Here is a 25,258-nt window from a genome sequence, read left to right on the forward strand (position 1 = left end):
TCTTTCATACACATACACGTGCACATGCACACACATACATATACATACACCATTCTAGAAAAAGTAATTAACTATGGTGGAATATTTGTAATTCTGCCCCCTTAAACATTAAAGTTTATTTGAAACCTAGCATCTGTATCAGACAGTGAAGTTTAGCTATTGATAAACTCTCTGATGAAAAGAGGTTAACATACCAGAAAGGATACCTTTCAAATTCAAAGTCAACCATAGGACCATGAACCTATGATCAAACAGCTGAAATTCATGGCAATATTGTCCAAGTAGTAAACCTGACTATAGAGAGGTGGGAGATAGGTATTACAGGAAAAGTGCCCAAATGTTAGAATAAGCTAAGAAGAGCCCAAGCCACAGTAGATAGTAAAAGAGGAGGACCCCCCAGAAAATCAAGTGTACTATTTCTCATTCATACTGCAAATAAGACCTATAACTTAAGTGCTCTCACAATATTGGATGCTAAACGGTTCCTTGCAGGTGAACTGTCCAGGTTTCAGCTCTGTAGCTCTGAACATTTGTTTGTTCAGCAGATACTGAGTATCTCGGTGTGCTATGCCCTGTACCAAGGCCAGAGATAATGAGTTAAAAGGTGCTTAAGGGCTCTTGGGCTGAAATAGGAGCAAGCAAAGGAAAAAGAAACAATTAGGTAGTATGCTTGAGCAGAGTTCCACAGAGTACTGAGCGTTGGAAGATAGCATAGAAGACAAAAAAGAGTAGCTATGTTTAGTGTACACTTACATGCCAGGCACTGTTGTAAACCTTTTATGTGCATCAACTCATTAAATCTTCACCACAACCTAAGAAATCCACATTTTATAGAGGAGGAAACAGAGGTTCAGAGGGTTTATGTTATCTGCCCAAGGTCACACTAAGTTTCCCACCAAAAGTTCAGGTTTCTTCCAGAAAAATGTTTGGGTCATTTCCAAGAAAGCAGTGGAGATAATAGTAATAATAACAATATTATTATTACTATTTATAAACTTTTATTCAGTACTCGCTATGTGCTAGGCACTTGTTCTGTTTTATTTATAATAACTCATCAAACCCTCCCAATAACCCTCTTTTTTTTTAAGTAGACTTTCTCTTTTAGAGCAGTTTGAGGGTCACAGGAAAATTATGTAGAAAGTACAGAGAGTTCCCTTATACCCTCCTTTTCCTCCTCCCCCTTCCACCCCACCGTAAACACAGTCTTCCCTATTACTAACACCTTGCATTAGTGTAGTACTTTTATTACATTGATGAGCCAATATTGATACATTATTATTAACTAAAGTCCCTAGTTTACATTAGGGTTGACTCTTTGTGTTGTTACAATCTGTGGGTTTTAACAGATGTGTAATGACATGTATCCATCATTTCAGTATCATACAGAAGAGTTTCACTGCCCTAAAATTCCCCTGCACTCCACCTATTCATCCCTCTCTTCCTAACCCTGACCCTCTGGCAATCACTGCAATTTCTACCTTCTTCATAGTTTGCCTTTTTCAGAATGTCATATGGTCAAAACCATACAATGTGTAGCCTTTTCACAGTGGCTTCTCTTTCATCCAACAGTATGCATTTAAGGTTCTTCCATGTCTTTCATGGCTTGATGCTGAATAATATTGCATTGTATGGATGTCCCAGTTTGTTTGTCCATTTACCTACTGAAGGGCATCTTGGTTGCTTCCAAGTTTTGTCAATTATGAATAAAGCGGCTATCAACATTCATGTGCAAGTTTATGTGTAGGTATAAGTTTTCAACTCATTTGAGTAAATGTCAAAAAGTATGACTGCTAGATCAGACGGTAAGAGTATGTGTAGCTAGGTAAGACGTTGTCAAACTGTCTTCCAAAATGGCTACACCAATTGGCACTTCCCCAGCAATGATGAGAGTCCCTGTTGCTTTGCCGCCTCCCCAGAGTTTGGTATGGTCAGTGTCCCAGACTTTGGCCATTCTAACAGGTGTGCAGTAGTAGCTCATTGTTGTTTTGATTTGCAATTCCCTAACGACATATGACCTTGAGCATCTTTTTACACACTTATTTGCTATCTGTCCAAATATTTTGCCCATGTATTAACTGAGTTAAGAACCCCATTTTCAGATAGGGAACTGAGGCACAGAGGGGTTCAACAAATTGCCCAAGGTTACAAAGCTGGGGCTGAGCCCAGCACAGGTGGGCTCAAAGTCCACAGTCCTAACTACGAATCGGTGAATCCTTCAGCATACAGGTCTTAGAGCTAAAAAAAACCTGGGTCTCAATTCTAGTTATGCAATTTATGTGATGTCTAACCTTGGGTAAGTTATTTAATCTCTCCAAGCCTCAGTTTCTTCTTATGTAATAAAAGGATAACTGATCTCAGTGTTGTCGTGAGGATTAAATGAGACAGAGTAGAGAAACTGCTTAACTTGTTCTAAGAACATAGCAAGTGCCAATAAATGGTAACTATTATTCGTCCAATGCCACAGGAGAGTGTGAGAGAGGCCTGCAGTAGCCATAAGAATTAGCACCTGCTTTGAAACTAAAATAGATCAGTCTGGGGCTTTAAATTCTATAGAAACTCAGACATTTCTTGATGAGGTTTTCATAATCAGTTGTCAGGTGACACCTCAAATCCTTATATATAGTGCACATGAATGAATAAAGGGGATTACAATTCTTAAAAGAAGAATAGAACTTTACTGTATTCATTTTCCTTTTCCTGTTCATCTTACCCTCCTGCTGTCCCTGCAGAAAAGAAAAAGTCACAGTTGTATTATCCTTGCAACTAATGAAGCATGCCTGTAACCAGATGTGCCCTGCTTGCTTCCACTGAAACTGGGATGCCTGTAGAAAAGAAAAACATCCAAGCACTTGCACCTGATGTGTGTAAATGACTCTCAGAGGATGCCGGTCTCCTCTGAAACCACGGGCGTCCTGGGTTGTGAGTGCCCTTAAGACCTTAATCTTCAGAGAGTGGTTCCCAAACCTGGTTGATCACCAGGATCTCTTGAGGAGCTTTTAAAAAGAACAGATTCCCAAATGCTTGGTTTAGACTTAACTCCATCAGAATCTCCTAGGGGTTGGTGAGGAGAGAATGGGATTCTGATATGTGTGCCTTTAAAAGATCTGAGAGCCTCTAATGATCAGGGAACTGCTGACTAACGTCATTTCCATCTGATGTTAGGATCCTCCTTTTGTGTGTGGGAGGGCCTGGGGGTAGAGAAGAAAACAGATGAGTACTGTGGGAAAATAGAGCATTATGAGATATGAGCCTCTATCGATAAAAGTAGACGCAAACAGAATGAGCATTTACTGAAACTGTTTTCTAAATAAGAGTGATTTAAAAACTAAGGCTATCAGTTCAAAGATGAAAAAATGCTAAAGAAGGAAACTGATCTTCAGACCTCCCACTTTATTCTGATGCTACAGACTCTTTAGAATATCTTAAATAACGACTCCCCTAATTTGGATAATTTTTTCCCCACAAGAGTTAACAAAGACAAATAATTTACCTAAATATTTGGGATCAAAATCTAAGTGCTTTCCCTTGGGTTTTCAAGTTTCTAGAACTTTAATAAGTTAATGAGAAAACTGCATTTGGTAAGGCAATAAATTAATTATGTTTGGAAAAAATCAGGTTTCATGGGCTTCAACTAGTATTAAAACTCTACAAAGTACTTTGCTTTTGATTTTTTAAAATTTTACATTTTGATTTTCATTTACTCATTCAACAAAATTTTTTGAGTACTAATACTATGGTATTAGTACATAGTACTAATACTATGGTACACCATAGTATTCATTAATATGAAGATGAGATCCCCATATAAGCAAAGGTGGAAGGGTTGGGGAGCAGTTGGTGTGGGAGAGAGAAAAACTAACATTTTGATGAGCACTTAGTGCCAGTCTCATTTACATACTGTATTCTATTTAACACAACAATCTTATGACCTAATTTGATCACTGAGAACAGAAACTAACACACTTCCTAAACCTATGTTAAACAGTCCTGGAAATGGACATACCTTCCTATCCCCATGTTAGTCAGTGCTGAAAAGAAGCAAAAATGACCTAACTACTCGCTCCAGGAAAATAAGAGTATGAGACAACTAAAATAGGTTCATTCTAAGATTAACAACATGCTTGTCCCACTGGGCCCACCAATTCAAAGCTATTATGTCATCATTTCTGCCCAATCTCAGCTAGTTCTCCACCTTAAAAAATTTGCAGCCTAACTCTAAATCCTATAAATATCCTCCCTGGACTGCTCTCTTCTGAGATGTTCCTATGTCTGTCAAGGTGATGTTCACCCTTACCATAGTAAATTCAATACACTTAGATTTGTTTGATCAATAGTTGTTTGTTTCTTCTGGTGGTCTTTTGGGGAGTCACAGTCAATATCACTGTTCTTTGATGAAGACATTTGCTCAAATTCATGCAGCTACTATGAACTACATTCTTGAAGAACCAGGTGATAAACACAGCTGTGACTGACTCTGAAGTACATATTCTATCCACAGATGTATACATTTAGCCATAAGTGCTAGATGAGATAAAGGACACACAGATTTTTACTGTAGATTCTCAGATGTTTACAAGCAAGCAACTTCAAAAGAGAAGGCAGCATTAAATATGGCAATCCATAAATGCAAGGGAAATTCAAGTCCTTAAATCAAGTCAAAATGTACTTACTGCCATCTGCTCTTCACAGTGACATGGCAATAGATGCATAAATAAGTGACTCACAGACCTTAAAAGAATTGCCTAAATGAGTCCCATAAACAGAAGCAAACAAACAAGAACTGAAATCTAACTGTTGATTGGTAACAATAATTAAAGCTCAGAATTTTGCACACGATCCTAAGAAAATGACATAAGCCCTCCTCTGTCAGTGTTCCATGTGCTCATAATCTTAGACTTTTTGAGGCCTAAGTTTTTGAATGGGTATTGGAAATATAAAACATCAAATAACAATGCAAAAGTATTTAAGTTTCAAATGCATTGAAGACACTGTGTAGACTTCAAAATGGAATATGGTGAGCCAACAAGTAAGAGCCAACTAAGAAGACTGATTTCTGATTTGAGAAGACTCAAATCAACAGAATCAGAAATGAAAAATGAGAAGTAACAACCGACACTGCAGAAATACAAAGGACAATGAGAGATTACTACAGCAACTCTATGCCAATAAAATGGACAACCTGGAAGAACTGGACAGATTCTTAGAAATGCACAACCTGCCAAGATTGAATCAGGAAGAAATAGAAAATATAAAGAGACAATCACAAGTACTGAAATTGAGACTGTGATTAAAAATCTTCCAAAAAACAAAAGCCCAGGACAAGATGGCTTCACAGGCGAATTCTATTAAACATTCAGAGAAGAGCTAACACATATCCTTCTAAAACTCTTCCAAAATATAGCAGAGGGAGGAACACTCCCAACCTCATTCTACGAGACCACCATCATCACCCTGATACCAAAACCAAACAAAGATGTCACGAAGAAAGAAAACTACAGGCCAATATCGCTGACGAACACAGATGCAAAAATCCTCAACAAAACAGAATCCAACAGCACATTAAAAGGATCATACACCATGATCAATTGGTTTTATCCCAGGTATGCAAGGATTCTTCAAGATATGCAAATCAATCAATGTGATACACCATATTAACAAATTGAAGGAAAAAAACCATATAATCATCTCAATAGACACAGAAAAAAACTTTTGACAAAATTCAGCACCAACTTATGATAAAAACCCTCCAAAAAGTAGGCCTAGAGGGAACTTTCCTCAACATAATAAAGGCCATATATGACAAACACACAGCCAACGTCGTACTCAATGGTGAAAAACTGAAACCATTTCCACTAAGATCAGGAACAAGACAAGGCTGCCCACTCTCACCACAATTATTCAGCATAGTTTTGGAAGTTTTAGCCACAGCAATCAGAGAAGAAAAAGAAATAAAAGGAATCCAAATCAGAGAAGAAGAAGTAAAGCTGTCACTGTTTGCAGATGACATAATACTATACATAGAGAATCCTAAAGACTCTACCAGAAAACTACTAGAGCTAATCAATGAATTTGGTAAAGTGGCAGGATACAAAATTAATGCACAGAAATCTCTTGCATTACTATACACTAATGATGAAAAATCTGAAAGAGAAATTAAGGAAACACTCCCATTTACCATTGCAACAAAAAGAATAAAGTACCTGGGAAAAAACCTACCTAAGGAGACAAAAGACCTGTATGCAGAAAACTATAAGACACTGATGAAAGAAATTAAAGATGATACAAACAGATGGAGAGATATACCATGTTCTTGGATTGGAAGAATCAACATTGGAAAATGACCATACTACCTAAAGCAATCTACAGATTCAATGCAATCCCTATCAAACTACCGATGGCATTTTTCACAGAACTAGAAGAAAAAATTTTACAATTTGTATGGAAACACAAAAGACCCCAATAGCCAAGCAATCTTGAGAAAGAAAACTGGAGTTGGAGGAATCAGGCTCCCTGACTTCAGACTATACTACAAAGCTACAGTAATCAAGACAGTATGGTACTGGCACAAAAACAGAAATATATATCAATGGAACAGGATAGAAAGCCCAGAGATTAAACCCACGCACATATGGTCACCTTATTTTTGATAAAGGAGGCAAGAATATACAATGGAGAAAAGACAGCCTCTTCAATAAGTGGTGGTGGGAAAACTGGACCGCTACATGTAAAAGAATGAAATTAGAACACTCCTAACACTGTACACAAAAATAAACTCAAAATGGATAAATACGTAAATGTAAGGCCAGACACTATAAAACTCTTAGAGGAGAACCTAGACAGAACACTCTATGACATATATCAAAGCAATATCCTTTTTGACCCACCTCCTAGAGAAACGGAAATAAAAACAAAAATAAACAAATGGGAGCTAATGAAACTTAAAAGCTTTTGCACAGCAAAGGAAACCATAAGCAAGATGAAAAGACAGCCCTCAGAATGGGAGAAAATATTTGTAAATGAAGCAACTGACAAGGGATTAATCTCCAAAACGTACAAGCAGCACATGCAGCTCAATATCAAAAAAACAAACAACCCAATCCAAAAATGGGCAGAAGACCTTAATAGACATTTCTCCAAAGAAGATATACAGATTGCCAACAAACATATGAAAGGATGCTCAACATCACTAATCATTAGAGGAATGCAAATCGAAACTACAATGAGGTATCACCTCACACAGGTCAGAATGGCCATCCTCAAAAAGTCTACAAACAATAAATGCTGGAGAGGGTGTGGAGAAAAGGGAACACTCTTACACTGTTGGTGGGAATGTGAATTGATACAGTCACTATGGAGAACAGTATGGAGGTTCCTTAAAAAACTAAAGATAGAACTACCATACGACCCAGCAATCCGACTACTGGGCATATACCCTGAGAAAACCGTAATTCAGAAAGTGTCATGTACCAAAATGTTCATTGCAGATCTATTTACAAATAGCCAGGACATGGAAGCAACCTAAATGTCTATTGACAGATGAATGGATAAAGAAGATGTGGCACATATATACAATGGAATATTACTCAGCCATAAAAGGAAACGAAATTGAGTTATTTGTCATGAGGTGGATGGACCTAGAGACTGTCATACAGAGTGAAGTAAGTCAGAAAGAGAAAAATAAATACTATATGCTAACACATATATATGGAATCTAAAAAAGTAAGTTTATGAAGAACCTAGGGGCCAGAGAGGAATAAATACGCAGAGGTAGAGAATGGACTTGAGGACTTGGGGAGTGGGAAGGGTAAGCTGGGACGAAGTGAGAGAGTGGCGTGGGCTTATATATATTAGCAAATGTAAAATAGATATCTAGTGGGAAGCAGCTGCATAGCACAGGGAGATCAGCTCAGTGCTTTGTGACCACCTAGAGGGGTGGGGTAGGGAGGGTTGGAGGGAGACACAAGAGGGAGGAGCTATGGGGATATATGTGTATGTATAGCTGATTCACTTTGTTATAAAGCAGAAACTAACACACCACTGTAAAGCAATTATACTCCAATAAAGATGTTAAAAAAATAAATTAATTAAAAAATAAATAAATAAAAGGAGGTAAAGAAGAGCCCAACATCTTAAAGGCAGAGTCGAATGAAGGAAAACAATGAACCATTTGCCAGAAAATAAAAGATATGTCCTGGATATACTGGCTAAGGGCTCCGAGCTCAGCCAATGGGATTCTAGGATCAGGATGAAAAGCTGGGGTCAAGCCATGTTGGGTACTGACACTCTGCCATTAAGGAGGGACCAAAGGGACACAGGCTGGGGGATGGGATAAGGAATTTCCACAGCAGGGAAAGTTTCTCTCAACTCCTCGTAGGGAGATGCACCATGGAGTCAGTGTTATTAATATTGAAGAATGCAAACTGTACTTTTGATGAATGAGTTAATAATAACAACAACAATAGCTAATACTTTTATGTCACTTGTTTTGTTCCGGGCAGTGTTCTAAGCATCGTACACATACGAATTCGTTTAAGGTTCATTCTGTGAAAGCCTACGAGGTAGGCACTATTATACTTATTTTATCTATGAGGAAACTGAGGCACAGAGAGTTTAAGTGATTCGTCCAGATCTTACGCTAGTAAATGGCAGAGCCAGGATGAATCAATCAATCAATTAATTAACAGTGAAGCCACTTGTGATGCTCTGTCTTAGCAGACAGATACACATGCTATTTTCTACTCTAATGATGTAGAAATATGCTCTGCACTCAGCTGTCCACTTTAGCCCCCGGTACTGAGTACTCAGTGTTCCTACGGAATGTAGGCATCTCTCCTTGCTCTGCGGTATTTTGTGATTGTTTATCTCTTAGAAGGCACACAGTTTCTTGCATTTTTATCTCCCATTTCATTAGAACAACCTGAGCAGTCCTACTTAAAACTGTGCTCTGAAAATGTCATTAGGTTAGTTGGCTAAAATTGATTTGTTATATTCTATTCATTTTCTGAATTATATTAGCCAACTGGAAGGATTATTTTTATTTTTTATATTTAGTACAAATTTTCTGTCTTGGAACAATCTCAAACTTACAGAAAAGTTGTAAGCAGAATTCAAAGGCCTTTTCTTCCTGAACCATTTGAGAATAAGTTGCCAACCTGATGCCACATCACCCCCCAAATACTTCAGTGTATATTTTCTACAAACAAGAACAGCCTCCTACAGATCCACAATACAACCATCACAGAAAGTTAACAGACACTACACTCCCATTTAATCTCCAGACCCCAACTGTCTCATTAATGTCCTTTATAGGTATAGCTCACAGTCACGTACTGCATTTAGTTGTCCCTTCTCTAGTCTTCTTCAGCCTAGAACAATGCTTCAGTCTTTCCTTGACTTTCATGTCCTTGACACATTTGAAGATTACAGGCCAGTTATTTTACAGAATGTCTCCCAATGTCTGGTGTTTTCTCATGATTAAATTCAGCTGATGCATGCTTGGCAGCAATATTATGAAACAATGCTGTGATCTTCTGATTGCATTCTATCAGGGGTGCAGGATTTCGATTTATTCCTTTACTGAGAAAGTCAGCATTAATCATTTGATTAAGGTGATGTCTGCCAACTTCTCCACGGTAAATGTACTCTTCTCTTTCTAATAAATAAATAGTTCCTGTAGAGGCACTTTTATTTCAAACTTTATCAAAAGTTTTTATTTAATTAAATCCACTTTTAAAAAATTAAGCAGAAATTCTATTTCCAAGCACTTCAAAGATTATAACAAACACAAATAAAGTATCCTTTCAGAAGTGTCCCAAATTAAATCAAAGGAACATCATCAAAGTAAAACACTTGTGACATTAAGAATTCATTTAGGTTGTAATATTTTCACATTACTTTAAAAAAATCGTTTGTGGGTCTTCCCTGGTGGCACAGTGGTTGAAAATCTGCCTGCTAATGCAGGGGACATGGGTTCGAGCCCTGGTCTGGGAAGATCCCACATGCCGTGGAGCAACTAGGCCCATGAGCCACAACTACTGAGCCTGTGCGTCTGGAGCCTGTGCTCCGCAACAAGAGAGGCCACGATAGTGAAAGGCCCGCGCACGCGATGAAGAGTGGCCCCCGCTTGCCACAACCAGAGAAAGCCCTCACACAGAAAGGAAGACCCAACACAGCCAAAAATAAATAAATAAACAAATGTGGGTTTAAAAAAAAAATCGTTTGCAATGTTCTATAGATCACATTTAAACATTGTTTTAAAGACATGAAATAATTTAGTATTTAAAAATATTTTTACTTTATATTGGAGTATAGTTAACAATGTTGTTTTAGTTTCAGGTGTACAGCAGAGTGATTCAGTTATACACATACATCTATCTATTCTTTTTCAAATTCTTTTCCCATTTAGGTTATTGCAGAGTATTGAGCAGAGTTCCCTGTGCTGTACAGTAGGTCCTTGTTGGTTATATATTTTAAATCTTAAATTTTAAATCTAGCAGTGCACTCATGTCAATTCCAAACTCCCAATCTGTCCCTCCCACCCACTCTTCCCCCCTGGTAACTGTAAGTTCATTCTCTAAGTCTGTGAGTCTGTTTCTGTTTTGTAACTAAGTTTGTTTGTATCATTCTTTTAGATTCCCCATATAAGCGATATCATATGATATTTGTCTTTGTCTGACTTACTTCACTTAGTATGATAATCTCCAGGACCATCCATGTTGCTGTAAATGGCATTATTTTGTTCTTTTTAATGGCTGAGTAATATTCCACTGTATATATGTACCACATCTTCCTTAACCATTCATCTGTCGATGGGCATTTGCAAATATCCCATTCTTCATCAGACTTTCCATGTAGGAATTTACATTAGCATGGACTCATGACCTCCTCCTCTTATATTCAAGGGGTTACCACCACTTAGATAACAGATGTCATTATCTTTCTGATGCTCAAATTAATCAGTGGGATCTCCTTTCAGCTGGCTTCTGTGTCCTTTGGACATGGTCCTATCATTCCCAGAACACTTGTACTCTCTGGCTCAATAAGATGTCCCAAAAGTTTTGACAGAGCCCTGAAATCAGTCATCTCCAAGAAGCTCTGATTCTTTTGAGTAGAAAAAGATACTTAGAAACCTGGGTGAAAAGGGTGTTCATTGCTATTGGGGAGGGAGGGAGCAGGTGCTACTGCAAGGCGATGGCACACACACACCTTCACATCTATATTTAATTGTATATTTATGTAATTAATTTAATTTATTATATGTATTGAAATCCATGAGTTCACAAATATACAACCACAGTGTTCTTTCTAGTTTTCTCCCTTTCCATTAAACAATGAAAATTCTGATTCCTATTTTTTCTGGATATCTTTACTTTTTTGATCAATCCCCCTGTTTTTAATCCATCTCCCATTAGCATTGCCACGTCTCCCCTGCTTAATGACCTCTTTATTCTGTTCAGGCTCTGGAACTTCTTGCCAGGCTGCCCTACGTTGGCACCCTTCTCACACTGCTTGGCTCCAACATTCCCCTCTGGGATGCCCTCCACGAGAATGCCCTCCTCACCCAGATCAGCTGTAAAACCCACACTGTGCTGCCCCCAAACATAAAGGGCCCCCTCCCACTGGGGCTCTTCACTCCTCACACTGGATGGGAATGGGATCAAGTCCAGTTGGATGCACTTCGCTACTGCGTGGGCTTTGGTTCTACCCTCCCACCCCCGCCCCAGGCCAGGCTCACTTTGCTCTGCATCTCATGACTTTACATCCCAACTCTTCAGAGAGCAGAAGGGAAACAAATTGATACATTTTCTAATGCTATTTAAATACATGGAAGTTGTTCAGAAGAAAAGGAAATCACTGGAGATGTTGGTTTAAAACTGCTTGAAAAAAGATATTCAACAATTCAAAGCAAGATATGTGTTTTTTAAAAAATGAAAACAGTTATAACCATGAAGAAAATGTTTATTTCCCATGAAGATCTTATGTCAACCAATAAACAAAAATGTATTCATCATATATGACTTTGTAGAACTTTCCCTAGTATTTGCTCGGCCCCTGGCAAGAGTACTAATGGAGACTCACATACAAATAGAGAAAATACTTGAAAGTTATACAACACATGAATAAGCTTTCAACTAAAATATGTTCTATCCTCTCACCTTGACAAATTGCCTTTCATAACAACAAAAAACTTTTAATAACTAAAACTATGTTTTCATATGACCAAAAGTCAGCTAAATATCAAAAGCAACTGAAGTTAATTACTACTGGATGTGTCTGGGTGTTGTTCTTTTGATGAGCCAGTGATTACCAATGAAACAGAACAAAGGCATACACAATTCATTAATTACATTTTTTGTATGAAATTTACATTTCTAGTTTTCATTCTAGCAAAATCACTAATTACGTGGTCATAATCAAGATTTTCACATAATTTGCTTTTACTTTAAGTTATCCCAAATTAGATGACCTTTCTTGAACAACAGAAGTTCTTATATAAATTTTGGATTTTTTGTTTGTTTGTTTTTTACTAATTTCAATTTAGAGAAACTTTGCTGAGGTAACAGCACCTGAAGTAAAATCTCGAAAGCAGGGCTTCCCTGGTGGCGCGGTGGTTGAGAGTCCGCCTGCCGTTGCAGGGGATGCGGGTTCATGCCCCGGTCCGGGAAAATCCCACCTGCCGCGGAGTGGCTGGGCCCGTGAGCCATGGCCGCTGAGCCTGCGCGTCCGGAGCCTGTGCTCCACAACAGGAGAGGCCACAGCAGTGAGAGGCCCGCGTACCACAAAAAAAAAAAAAAAATCTCTAGAGCATTACTTAGATTCAGAAACAAATCATGAACTTTATGTATCACGTTCAAACATGATAAATTTGTTAACATAAATATAAATAAAATATAAATAAACTTATTGTAATAAATGTATAATTACAAATTATTGTAATTGTTAAATATTACAAAGTACTTTAATTTCATCACATAAATTATTATCATATAAAAATATTTTACCATCTCTTAAATCAATATTTATATCCGAGCTTTTATGTAAAGGATCAGTATCACACTTCACCCATGTTATATCTAGACCTACATATATATCAATCTAAGAGTAACGTGAATCATTTAATACTACAAAATGTTTCTCAGATGCCATGTTCAATTGTTGTGAGCAAGAAAGTGGATGCTGAGTAATATTCCATTGTATATATGTACCACATCTTCTTTATCCATTCCTCTGTTGATGGACATTTAGGTTGCTTCCATGTCCTGGCTATTGTAAACAGCGCTGCAATGAACACTGGGGTGCATGTATCTTTTTGAATTATGGTTTTCTCAGGGTATATGCCCAGTAGTGGGATTGCTGGGTCATGGGGTAGTTCTATTTTTCGTTTCTTAAGGAACCTCCATACTGTTCTCCATAGTGGCTGTATCAATTTACAGCCAAAAAGGAAATTGTGCCATTTGCAGAGACATGGATGGACCTAGAGACTGTCATACAGAGTGAAATAAGTCAGAAAGAGAAAAACAAATATTGTATAATACCGCTATATTATTATTCCTATAATCTGAGAGTTAATTTGTTTTCTTTCTCTTACTTAGGAAATTTTACTGCTCAAATCCTTCCCTCAGAAATGCTGTTTGATTCTGATATTGGCAATGGCACAACCTGTCACCTTCACTGCACTCAGATATGGTCAACTTTTATTCTGAGGACATTGAGCAGGTTAGTCTTGAGGGAAGCTGTTTAGGATTACAGGTTCTGCTCTGCCACAGCTCAACAAATCACAAGTGACATACTGCCCATGGGTTACTTAACACATTTATATTTTGTGTGTATGATAAATGGAGCCCTCTGAGGCATATGGTCCAAGGCAAAGTCCCCTTTGTTGGAGTCTAAGAATAGTAATGCTATACTGCCTACAGTGCCTTAAGTGCTGTGTAAAATTAAAGATGAAATTATAAGACATGGCATGTTTCTTCATAAGAGTGTGAAATCTAACTGTGGAGGGGGAGAGTACTAGGATCCATAAGTGAACAAACATAGTAAGACAGAAGTTGCCCAAATGTCCAGAAAGATGATGCACTTTGTACCTATACACCTGCAGTATCCCCATGAGTCCCAGGCTACCTAAAGGGCAGGGACTGTCGCAATAGTCATGGAGCTTTGCGGAACACCTGGTACAAAATCAATACACAAGAAATGCTGAGGATGAAAGAAAGGAGCATACAGCTCCTGAAATAATGAGATCAATTTTCTGATGCCTTAAAAATAAGTCCTTCTCACCCCAATTTTTCCTCCACTTCTCTTTCTCTCATCTGCCCTCTTAATTCATCTTGTCCCCCACAAAGGCATATTCTTAGAAGTTAAACTTATCGGCTCTCAAGTTTGACTCCAATGCATATTTGATATTTCCCCCCTATTTGATGTTCTTTTAATTAATATTTACCATGAGCATGTTGTATATACTTGTGTACATATTAAACTATTTCACTGACATTAGGGAATTTTTTCCTCTGCATCCTGTGTGATTTCTATTTGTGATTTCATTTCTGTTCATGAAGTTTCTGACAAGGAAGTGAGTCATAGTAATCTTTAACTTTGTTAAACATTTTTATAACAAAGTAACATTCTTGAGATGACTTTGTAGACTCATTGAAAATGGGAAGTGTTAATCATGCCTGGTATGGATGAGAAAAGCAATAGCTAATGTGAAATGAAACCAAATCGTTGTTCATCTGTTTTGGAACAAAGAGCTATATGTGCACAAACACTCATATAACCACTTGCGGCTATGCTTTAATTCACTCTCTTAAATGCCTGATATTTGACCCTATCTTGGTTTAGCTCTGCTTGCTTTAATTATGATCAAAAGCTGAGAGTCAAGAAATAATCCAGATATTTGTCAAGCACCCACAAAATTCATGGTACCATATGAGGTCCTCGGAACATGGCATACAGAAAAGGCAGTCCTTTTCTTAAAGACCTTATAATCTAGGAAGAAAGGAAATAAGAATATACAATTATAGTAACTACAAAATGAATAGGTCAAAGATTGCATTTGCAAGTTAGAGAATGGGTTGAATAAATTCAAGTCTTACCTAAACCTGGGTTTGCACAAAAGTATACACAGAAGGAAAGAAAGAAGCCAACTAAGAGCATGATATACTCAATTTAATTTTTTTAACTTAAGGTACAACTTACAGTGAAATACATAGGTCTTACGTGCACAATTCAATGAGTTTTAACAAATGTACACACCATGTAACAAAATAACAATTATGATATATAATATTTCCATCACCCCAGATAACATTGTAGAATCTATATAGTGATATCCCCTCTTTCATTCCTGATTTTAGAAATTTGTGTTTTCTCCTTTTCTTTTTGTCAGTCAATTTTATTACTTCTTTCAAAAAACTAACTTTCAACTGTTAATTATTCTCTATTGCTTCTACTATTTCTATTTTAGTGATTTCTATTCTTTATTATATTTTTTTCTTGTACTTTATTTGGTTTTAATTTGCTCCTGATTTTCTAACTTCCTAAGGTAGAAACTGAGATCATTGACTTGAGAACTTTGCCATTTTCTAGCAAAAGCATTAAAAAAATAAATTACCCTCTAAACATTTTTCATAACTTTAATGTTTTATTTTTTATTATCATTCAGTTTGAAATATTTTCTAGTTCCCTTTATGATGTTTTTATGGTTTAGAGAAAAAATGTGTTAACTTCCAAATATCTGGAGTTTCTTTAGATATTTTATATGTAATTAATTTTTAATTTAATTCCATCATGTTCTGACAATACACTCTGTAAGATTTCAACCTTTTGAAATATACTGAGAATTATTTTATGACCCAGCATATGGTCCAGCTTAGCAACCATTCCATATTCACTTTGAAAGAATTCATATTCTGCAGTTGTTGGGTGAAATAGTCTATAAATTTTAAACAAGTCAAGTTGGTTGACCTGTCTTCTATGACCTTATAGATTCTTGTCTGCTTGTTTTATCCACTTAATTACCGAGAGAGGGATGTTAAAAATTGTGGGGACTTTCCTGGCAGTCCAGTGGTTAAGACCCTACACTTCCAATGTAGGGGGCATGGGTTTGACTCCTGGTTGGGGAACTAAGATCCCACGTGCCGTGTGGTGTGGCCAAAAAAAAAAAAAAAAAAATGTGGGTTCATTTATTTCTCCCTTTTGTTCTGCCAGTTTTGCTTCTCATATTTTGAAGTCTGTTATTAGGTTTATAGATACTTAGGATTGTTATGTCTTACCAATGAATTAATCCTTTTATCATTATAAAACGTTCCTCCTTTACCATATGATCCAGCGAGCCCACTCCTGGGCATATATCCGGAAAAGAAGAAAACTCTAATTCAAAAAGATATATGTACCCCAATGTTCATAGCAGCACTATTTACAATAGCCAAGACATAGAAGAAACCTAAGCATCCATTAACAGATGTGGATAAAGAAGATATGGTATATATACAAAGGAATATTACTCAGCCATAAAAAAAATGAAATAATGCCATTTGCAGAAACATGGATGGACCTAGAGACTATCATACTTAGTGAAGTGAGTCAGACAGAAAAAGACAAATATCATATGATATCACTTATATGTGTTATCTAAAAAAATGATACAAATGAAATTTCTGTTTATAAAACAGAAATAGACTCACAGACATAAAAAACAAAGGGGAAGGGGGAGGAGAGACAAATTAGGAGCTTGGGATTAACATACACACTTCTATACATAAAATAGATAAATGACAAGGATTTATTGTACAGCACAGGGAACTATATTCAATATCTTGCATTATAATAACCTATAATGGAAAAGAATCTGAAAAAGTTATATATATAAAACTGAATCACTTTGTTGTACATCAAAAACTAATACAACATTGTAAATGAACTATACTTCAATTTTAAAAAATGTTCCTCTTTATCTATGGTGATATTTCTTTAGTCTACTTTGATATCAATACAATCACGACTCTTTTCTTACACTTATTACTTCATGGTGTATTTTTTCTCATCCTTTTACTTTGAACTTACCTATGTATTTATATTCAAAGTACATTCTCTTGTAGACAGTTGAGTCTTTTTTTTTTAATCCATTGTGACAATCTTTTCCTTTTAATTGAAGTATTTAATCCAATTACAGTGAATCTAATCATTGATATAATAGTTGGAATTGAGTTTACCATCTTGCTTTTAGTTTTCTGTGTGCCACATCTATTATTTCATGTCTTCATCATTTCCCTTTTGGCTTACTCAAATATTTTTAATATTACATTTCAATTCCTCCTTTGATTTTGTTTGTTTGTTTTTGAGTTATTTTCAGTGGCTGTTCTAGGAATTACACTGTACACTTTTAACTTACTATGGCCTAGTTAAGGTTAATATTATACAATGTAAGAAGAGTATACAGTATGATTCCTTTCCTATCCCTCCATATTTTGTGCCATTTTGTGATGTATTTTATTTCTATATAAATCCCAGTATGCAATGTTACTATTTTTGCTTTAAATAATATTCTTTTTAAAATACAATAAGCAGTCTAGTGTGTGTAATTGGAATCCCAGAAGGAAAGAGGACAGTGAATGAAGAGAACATACATTTGAAGGAATAATGGCTAAAATGTCCTCAAATTTTGTGGAAAAAAAGATGTATTTAGACACATATTTATCCAAGAAGCTTAGTGAACCCCAAGCTAGACAAATTCAAAACACACACACACATGCACATACCCCAAGCTGGAGAAAAAGAGATACATTACATACAGGGGAACAATGATAAGAAACATCAAATCAGCTAAATTGTCACTAGAAACGGTGGAGGCCAGAAGTCAGTGAACAGATCTTAAAGTGCTGAAAAAAAAACAAGAAAATGCTGTCAGAAGAGAATTGTAAATGCAGTAAAAATACTTTTCAAAAATAAGAGAGAAAGTCTGGTTTCCCATATTTGTGGGGTGACGTGTTCAAGCAAATCCACATATCATAATTATGAAATCTGGATGAAATATTTTTTTAAATCCATTATTTAAAAGCTTTCAGAAGAAACCAGATGAGAATTTATGCTTGAAAATCCACAAGTGAAATGAGTAAGAATATGAGTTTCTGGTGTTTTTGTCTTAAAATATTCCCTTAAACTCCATATTTCCAGAAGCAGAAAACTGAAGCCTTAGTCATTCAATATGACAGAGGACAGAGTTCAAGGATGAAAGAATAGCTAGAAGTTTAGAAACAATTCTAGAAGTGCAAAAGTGTCAAAATATGAACATAGGGCTTCCCTGGTGGCGCAGTGGTTGAGAGTCCGCCTGCCGATGCAGGGGACACAGGTTCGTGCCCCGGTCTGGTAAGATCCCACATGCCGCGAAGCGGCTGGGCCCGTGAGCCATGGCCACTGAGCCTGCGCGTCCGGAGCCTGTGCTCCGCAACAGGAGAGGCCACAACAGTGAGAGGCCCGCATACTGCAAAAAAAAAAAAAAAAATATATATATATATATATATATATATATATGAACATAAATCTGCCCATATTACTGGCCAACGACTAACTTATGAGTGCCTGGGAGATACCAATGGGACAATAACTGTTTTAGCTCAGTCAAGTTAACTGCCTATTAAAATAAAAACCCAACAATCCTTAGAAAACTATAAGAGTATCCAGCATGGCTACAATGTATTATCTACAATCTTCAGTTTTCAACCAAACATTATTAGCTGTACAAAAAAAACAGGAAAGCATGACCCACTCAGGAGGAAAAGAAGTCAATAGGCAATGATCCCAAGTGGGCCCAGATTTTATATATAGAAATCAAAGATATCAAAGCAAATTTTGTAAAGAATTAAATTGTGTTCAGAGGACCTTCAAGATGGCGGAGGAGTAAGAAGTGGAGATCACCTTCCTCTCCACAAATACATCAGAAATACATCTACATGTGGAACAACTCCTACAGAACACCTACTGAACGCTGGCAGAAGACCTCAGACTTCCCAAAAGGCAAGAAACTCCCCACGTACCTGGGTAGGACAAAAGAAAAAAGAATAAACAGAGACAAAAGAATAGGGACAGGACCTGCACCTCTGGGAGGGAGTTGTGAAGGAGGAAAGGTTTCCACACACCAGGAAGCCCCTTCACTGGTGGAGACAGGGGGTAGATGCGGGGGAAGCTTAGAGCCATGGAGGAGAGTGCAGCAACAGGGGTGCGGAGGGCAAAGCGGGGAGATTCCCACATAGATCGGTGCTGACCAGCACTCACCAGCACGAGAGGCTTCTCTCCTCACCCGCCAGGGTGGGTGCAGGCTGGGAGCTGAGGCTCGGGCTTCGGAGGTCAGATACCAGGGAGAGGACTGGGGTTGGCTGCGTGAACACAGCCTGAAGGGGGCTAGTGCACCACAGCTAGCCAGGATGGAGTCCGGGAAAGAGTCTGGACATGTCTAAGAGTCAAGAGACCATTGTTTTGGGGTGCTACCAATATTGGATATTCAGAGCACCACCTAAACGAGCTACAGAGACGGGCGCGAGCCGCAGCTATCAGCGTGGACACCTGAGACGGGCGTGAAACGCTAAGGCTGCTACTGCAGCCAACAAGAAACCTGTGTGCAAGCACAGGTCACTATCCACACCTCCCCTCCCGGGAGCCTGTGCAGCCCGCCACTGGCAGGGTCCCGTGATGCAGGGACAACTTCCCCAGGAGAACACACGGTTCGCCTCAGGCTGTTGCAATGTCATGCCGGCCACTGCGGCCACAGGCTCGCCCCGCATCCGTATCCCTCCCTCCCCCCGGCCTGAGTGAGCCAGAGACCCCTAATGAGCCACTCCATTAACCCCCTCCTCTCTGGGCGAAGAACAGATGCCAGAGGGCGACCTACACGCAGAGGTGGGGCCAAATCCAAAGCTGAACCCCAGGAGCAGTGGATTAAATCTCCACAATCAACTTGATGTACACTGCGTCTGTGGAATACCTGAGTAGACAACGAATCATCCCAAAATTGAGGAAGTAGACTTTGGGAGCAACTGTAGACTTGGGGTTTGCTGTATGCGACTGACTAGTTTCTGAGTTATAAGTTTATCTTAGTTTAGTTTGTAGCACTCGTTATCATTGGTGGATTTGTTTATTAGTTTGGTTGCTCTCCTCTTTTTTTAAATTACTTTTTAATTTTTTTTATTTTAATAATATATTTTTTTATTTTAATAAGTTTATTTTATTTTATTTTTCTTTCTTTCTTTTGTCCCTTTTCTTCTGAACCATGTGGCTGTGGTGCTCCGGCCGGGTGTCAGGCCTGAGCCTCTGAGGTGGGAGAATCAAGCTCAAGATATTGGTCCACCAGAGACCTCCTGGCCCCACGTAATATTGGCGAGAGCTCTTGCAGAGATCTCCATCTCAACGCTAAGACCCAGCTTCACTCAACGACCAGCAAGCTCCAGTGCTGGACACCCTAAGCCAAACAACTAACAAGACATGAACACAACCCCATGCATTAGCAGAGAGGCTGCACAAAATCATAATAAGTTCACAGACACCTCAAAACACACCACCAGATGTGGTCCTGCCACCCAGAAGGACAAGATCCAGTCTCATCCACCAAAACACAGGCAACAGTCAGTCCCCTCCACCAGGAAGCCTACACAACCCACTGAACCAACCTCACTCACTGGGGGCAGACACCAAAAACAGCAGGAGCTACGAACCTGCAGCCTGAGAAAAGGAGACCCCAAACACAGTAAGATAAGCAAAATGAGAAGACAGAGAAATACGCAGCAGATGAAGGAGCAAAGTAAAAACCCACCAGACCTAACAAATGAGAGGAAATAGGAGAGAGGGCGAAGATGGCGGAAGAGTAAGACGCGGAAATCACCTTCCTCCCCACAGATACATCAGAAGTGTTTTACGTGGAACAACTCCTACAGAACACCTACTGAACGCTGGCAGAAGACCTCAGACCTCCCAAAAGGCAAGAAATCCCCCACGTACCTGGGTAGGACAAAAGAAAAAAGAATAAACAGAGACAAAAAAATAGGGACAGGACCTGCACCTCTGGGAGGGAGCTGTGAAGGAGGAAACGTTTCCACACACAAGGAAGCCCCTTCGCAGGCGGAGATTGCGGGTGGCAGAGGGGGGAGCTTCGGAGCCGTGGAGGAGAGTGCAGTCACAAGGGTGCGGAGGGCAAAGCGGAGAGATTCCCACACAGAGGACTGGTGCCGACTGGCACTCAACAACCCTAGAGCCTTGTCTGCTCACCCGCCGGGCCGGGCCGGGGCTCGGAGCTGAGGCTTGGGCTTCCGTCGGATCACAGGGAGAGGACTGGTGGCGTGAACACAGCCTGAAGGGGCTAGTGCGCCACAGCTGGCCGGGAGGGAGTCCGAGGAAAAGTCTGGACCTGCCGAAGAGGCAAGAGACTTTTTCTTCCCTCTTTGTTTCCTGGTGCGCGACGAGAGGGAATTAAAAGCGCTGCTTAAAGGAGCTCCAGAGATGGGCGCGAGCCGCGGCTAACAGCGCAGACCCCAGAGACGGGCATGAGACGCTAAGGCTGCTGCTGCCACCACCAAGCAGCCTGTGTGTGAGCACAGGTCACTATCCACACCCCTCTTCCGGGGAGCCTGTGCAGCCCGCCACTGCCAGGGTCCCGGGATCCAGGAACAACTTCCCCAGGAGAATGCACGGCACGCCTCAGGCTGGTGCAACGTCACGCCGGCCTCTGCCGCCGCAGGCTCGCCCTGCATCCGTACCCCTCCCTTCCCCCGGCCTGAGTGAGCCAGAGCCCCCGAATCAGTGGCTCCTTTAACTTCATCCTGTCTGAGCAAAGAACAGACGCCCTCCAGCGACCTACAAGCAGAGGCGGGGCCAAATCCAAAACTGAGCCCCGGGAGCTGTGCAAACAAAGAGAAAGAGAAATCTCTCCCAGCAGCCTCAGGAGCAGCGGATTAAATCTCCACAATCAACTTGATATACCCTGCATCTAGTAGAATATATGAATAGACAACGAATCATCCCAAATTGAGGAGGTGGATTTGGAGAGCAAGATTTATTATTTTTTCCCCTTTTCCTCTTTTTGTGAGTGTGTATGTGTATGCTTCTGTGTGAGATTTTGTCTGTATAGTTTTGCTTTCACCATTTGTCATAGGGTTCTGTCCATCCGTTTTTTTTTTTAATTAAAAAAATTTTTTTTTCTTAAAAATTATTTTTTATTTTAATAACTTTATTTTATTTTATCTTACTTTATTTTATTTTATCCTCTTTCTTTCTTTCCTTTTTTCTTTCTTTCTACTTTTTCTCCCTTTTATTCTGAGCCACGTGGGTGAAAGGCTCTTGGTGCTGCAGCCAGGAGTCACTGCTGTGCCTCTGAGGTGGGAAAGCCAACTTCAGGACACTGGTCCACAAGAGACCTCCCAGCTCCACATAATATCAAATGGTGAAAATCTCCCAGAGATCTCCATCTCAACACCAAGACACAGCTTCACTCAACGACCAGCAAGCTACAGTGCTGGACACCCTATGCCAAACAACTAGCAAGACAGGAACACAACCCCACCCATTAGCAGAGAGGCTGCCGAAAATCATAATAAGGCCACAGACACCCCAAAACACACCACCAGACGTGGACCTGCCCACCAGAAAGACAAGATCCAGCCTCATCCACCAGAACACAGGCACTAGTCCCATCCACCAGGAAGCCTACACAACCCACTGAACCAACTTTAGCCACTGGGGACAGACACCAAAAACAACGGGAACTATGAACCTGCAGCCTGAAAAAGGAGACCCCAAACACAGTAAGATAAGCAAAATGAGAAGACAGAAAAACACAGAGCAGATGAAGGAGCAAGATAAAAACCCACCAGACCTAACAAACAAAGAGGAAATAGGCAGTCTACCTGAAAAAGAATTCAGAATAATGATAGTAAAGGTGATCCAAAATCTTGGAAATAGAATGGAGAAAATACAAGAAACGTTTAACAAAGACCTAGAAGAACTAAAGAGAAAACAAGCAACGATGCACAGCACAATAAATGAAATTAATAATACTCTAGAAGGGATCAATAGCAGAATAACTGAGGCAGAAGAACGGATAAGTGACCTGGAAAATAAAACAGTGGGAATAACTACTGCAGAGCAGAATAAAGAAAAAAGAATGAAAAGAACTGAGGACAATCTCAGAGACCTCTGGGACACTAAAGGCACCAACATTCGAATTATAGGGGTTCCAGAAGAAGAAGAGAAAAAGAAAGGGACTGAGAAAATATTTGAAGAGATTATAGTTGAAAACTTCCCTAATATGGGAAAGGAAATAGTTAATCAAGTCCAGGAAGCACAGAGAGTCCCATACAGGATAAATCCAAGGAGAAACATGCCAAGACACATATTAATCAAACTATCAAAAATTAAATACAAAGAAAACATATTAAAAGCAGCAAGGGAAAAACAACAAATAACACACAAGGGAATCCCCATAAAGTTAACAGCTGATCTTTCAGCAGAAACTCTGCAAGCCAGAAGGGACTGGCAGGATATACTTAAAGTGATGAAGGAGAAAAACCTACAACCAAGGTTACTCTACCCAGCAAGGATCTCATTCAGATTTGATGGAGAAATTAAAACTTTTACAGCCAAGCAAAAGCTGAGAGAGTTCAGCACCACCAAACAAGCTTTACAACAAATGCTAAAGGAACAGAAAACATGAGAGAAGGAAAACACCTACAATAACAAACCCCAAACAATTAAGAAAATGGGAATAGGAACATACATATTGATAATTACCTTAAATGTAAAAGGGTTAAATGCTCCCACCAAAAGACACAGACAGGCTGAATGGATACAAAAACAAGACCCATATATATGCTGTCTACAAGAGACCCACTTCAAACCTAGGGAAACATACAGACTGAAAGTGAGGGGATGGAAAAAGATATCCCATGCAAATGGAAACCAAAAGAAAGCTGGAGTAGCAATTCTCATACCAGACAAAATAGACTTTAAAATAAAGACTATTACAAGAGACAAAGAAGGACACTACATAATGATCAAGGGATCGATCCAAGAAGAAGATATAACAATTGTAAATATTTATGCACCCAACATAGGAGCACCTCAATACATAAGGCAAATATTAACAGCCATAAAAGGGAAAATTGACCGTAACACATTCATAGTAGGAGACTTTAACACCCCACTTTCACCAATAGACAAATCATGAAAATAAATAAGGAAACACAAGCTTTAAATGATACATTAAACAAGATGGACATAATTGATATTTATAGGACATTCCATCCAAAAACAACACAATACACATTTTTCTCAAGTGCACATGGAACATTCTCCAGGATAGATCATATCTTGGGTCACAAATCAAGCCTTGGTAAATGTAAGAAAATTGAAATTGTATCAAGTATCTTTTCCAACCACAATGCTATGAGACTAGATATCAATTACAGGAAAAGATCTCTAAAAAATACAAGCACATGGAGGCTAAACAATACACTACTAAATAACGAAGTGATCACTGAAGAAATCAAAGAGGAAATCAAAAAATACCTAGAAACAAATGACAATGGAGATACGATGACCCAAAACCTATGGGATGCAGCAAAAGCAGTTCTAAGAGGGAAGTTTATAGCAATACAATCCTACCTTAAGAAACAGGAAACATGTCGCATAAACAACCTAACCTTGAACATAAAGCAATTAGAGAAGGAAGAAAAAAAAACCCCAAAGTTAGCAGAAGGAAAGAAATCATAATGATAAGATCAGAAATAAATGAAAAAGAAATGAAGGAAACGATAGCAAAGATCAATAAAGCTAAAAGCTGGTTCTTTGAGAGGATAAACAAAATTGAAAAAACCATTAGCCAGACTCATCAAGAAAAAATGGGAGAAGACTCAAATCAATAGAATTAGAAATGAAAAAGGAGAAGTAACAACTGACACTGCAGAAATACAAAAGATCATGAGAGATTACTACAAGCAACTCTATGCCAATAAAATGGACAACCTGGAAGAAAGGGACAAATCCCTAGAAATGCACAACCTGCCAAGACTGAATCAGAAAGAAATAGAAAATATGAACAGACCAATCACAAGCACTGAAATTGAAGCTGTGATTAAAAATCTTCCAACAAACAAAAGCCCAGGACCAGATGGCTTCACACCTGAATTCTATCAAACATTTAGAGAAGAGCTAACACCTATCCTTCTCAAACTCTTCCAAAGTGTAGCAGTGGGAGGAACACTCCCAAACTCATTCTATG

This window comes from Stenella coeruleoalba (genome assembly GCF_951394435.1).
Source record: "Stenella coeruleoalba genome assembly, chromosome: 1".
NCBI classification, from domain to species: Eukaryota; Metazoa; Chordata; class Mammalia; order Artiodactyla; family Delphinidae; genus Stenella; species Stenella coeruleoalba.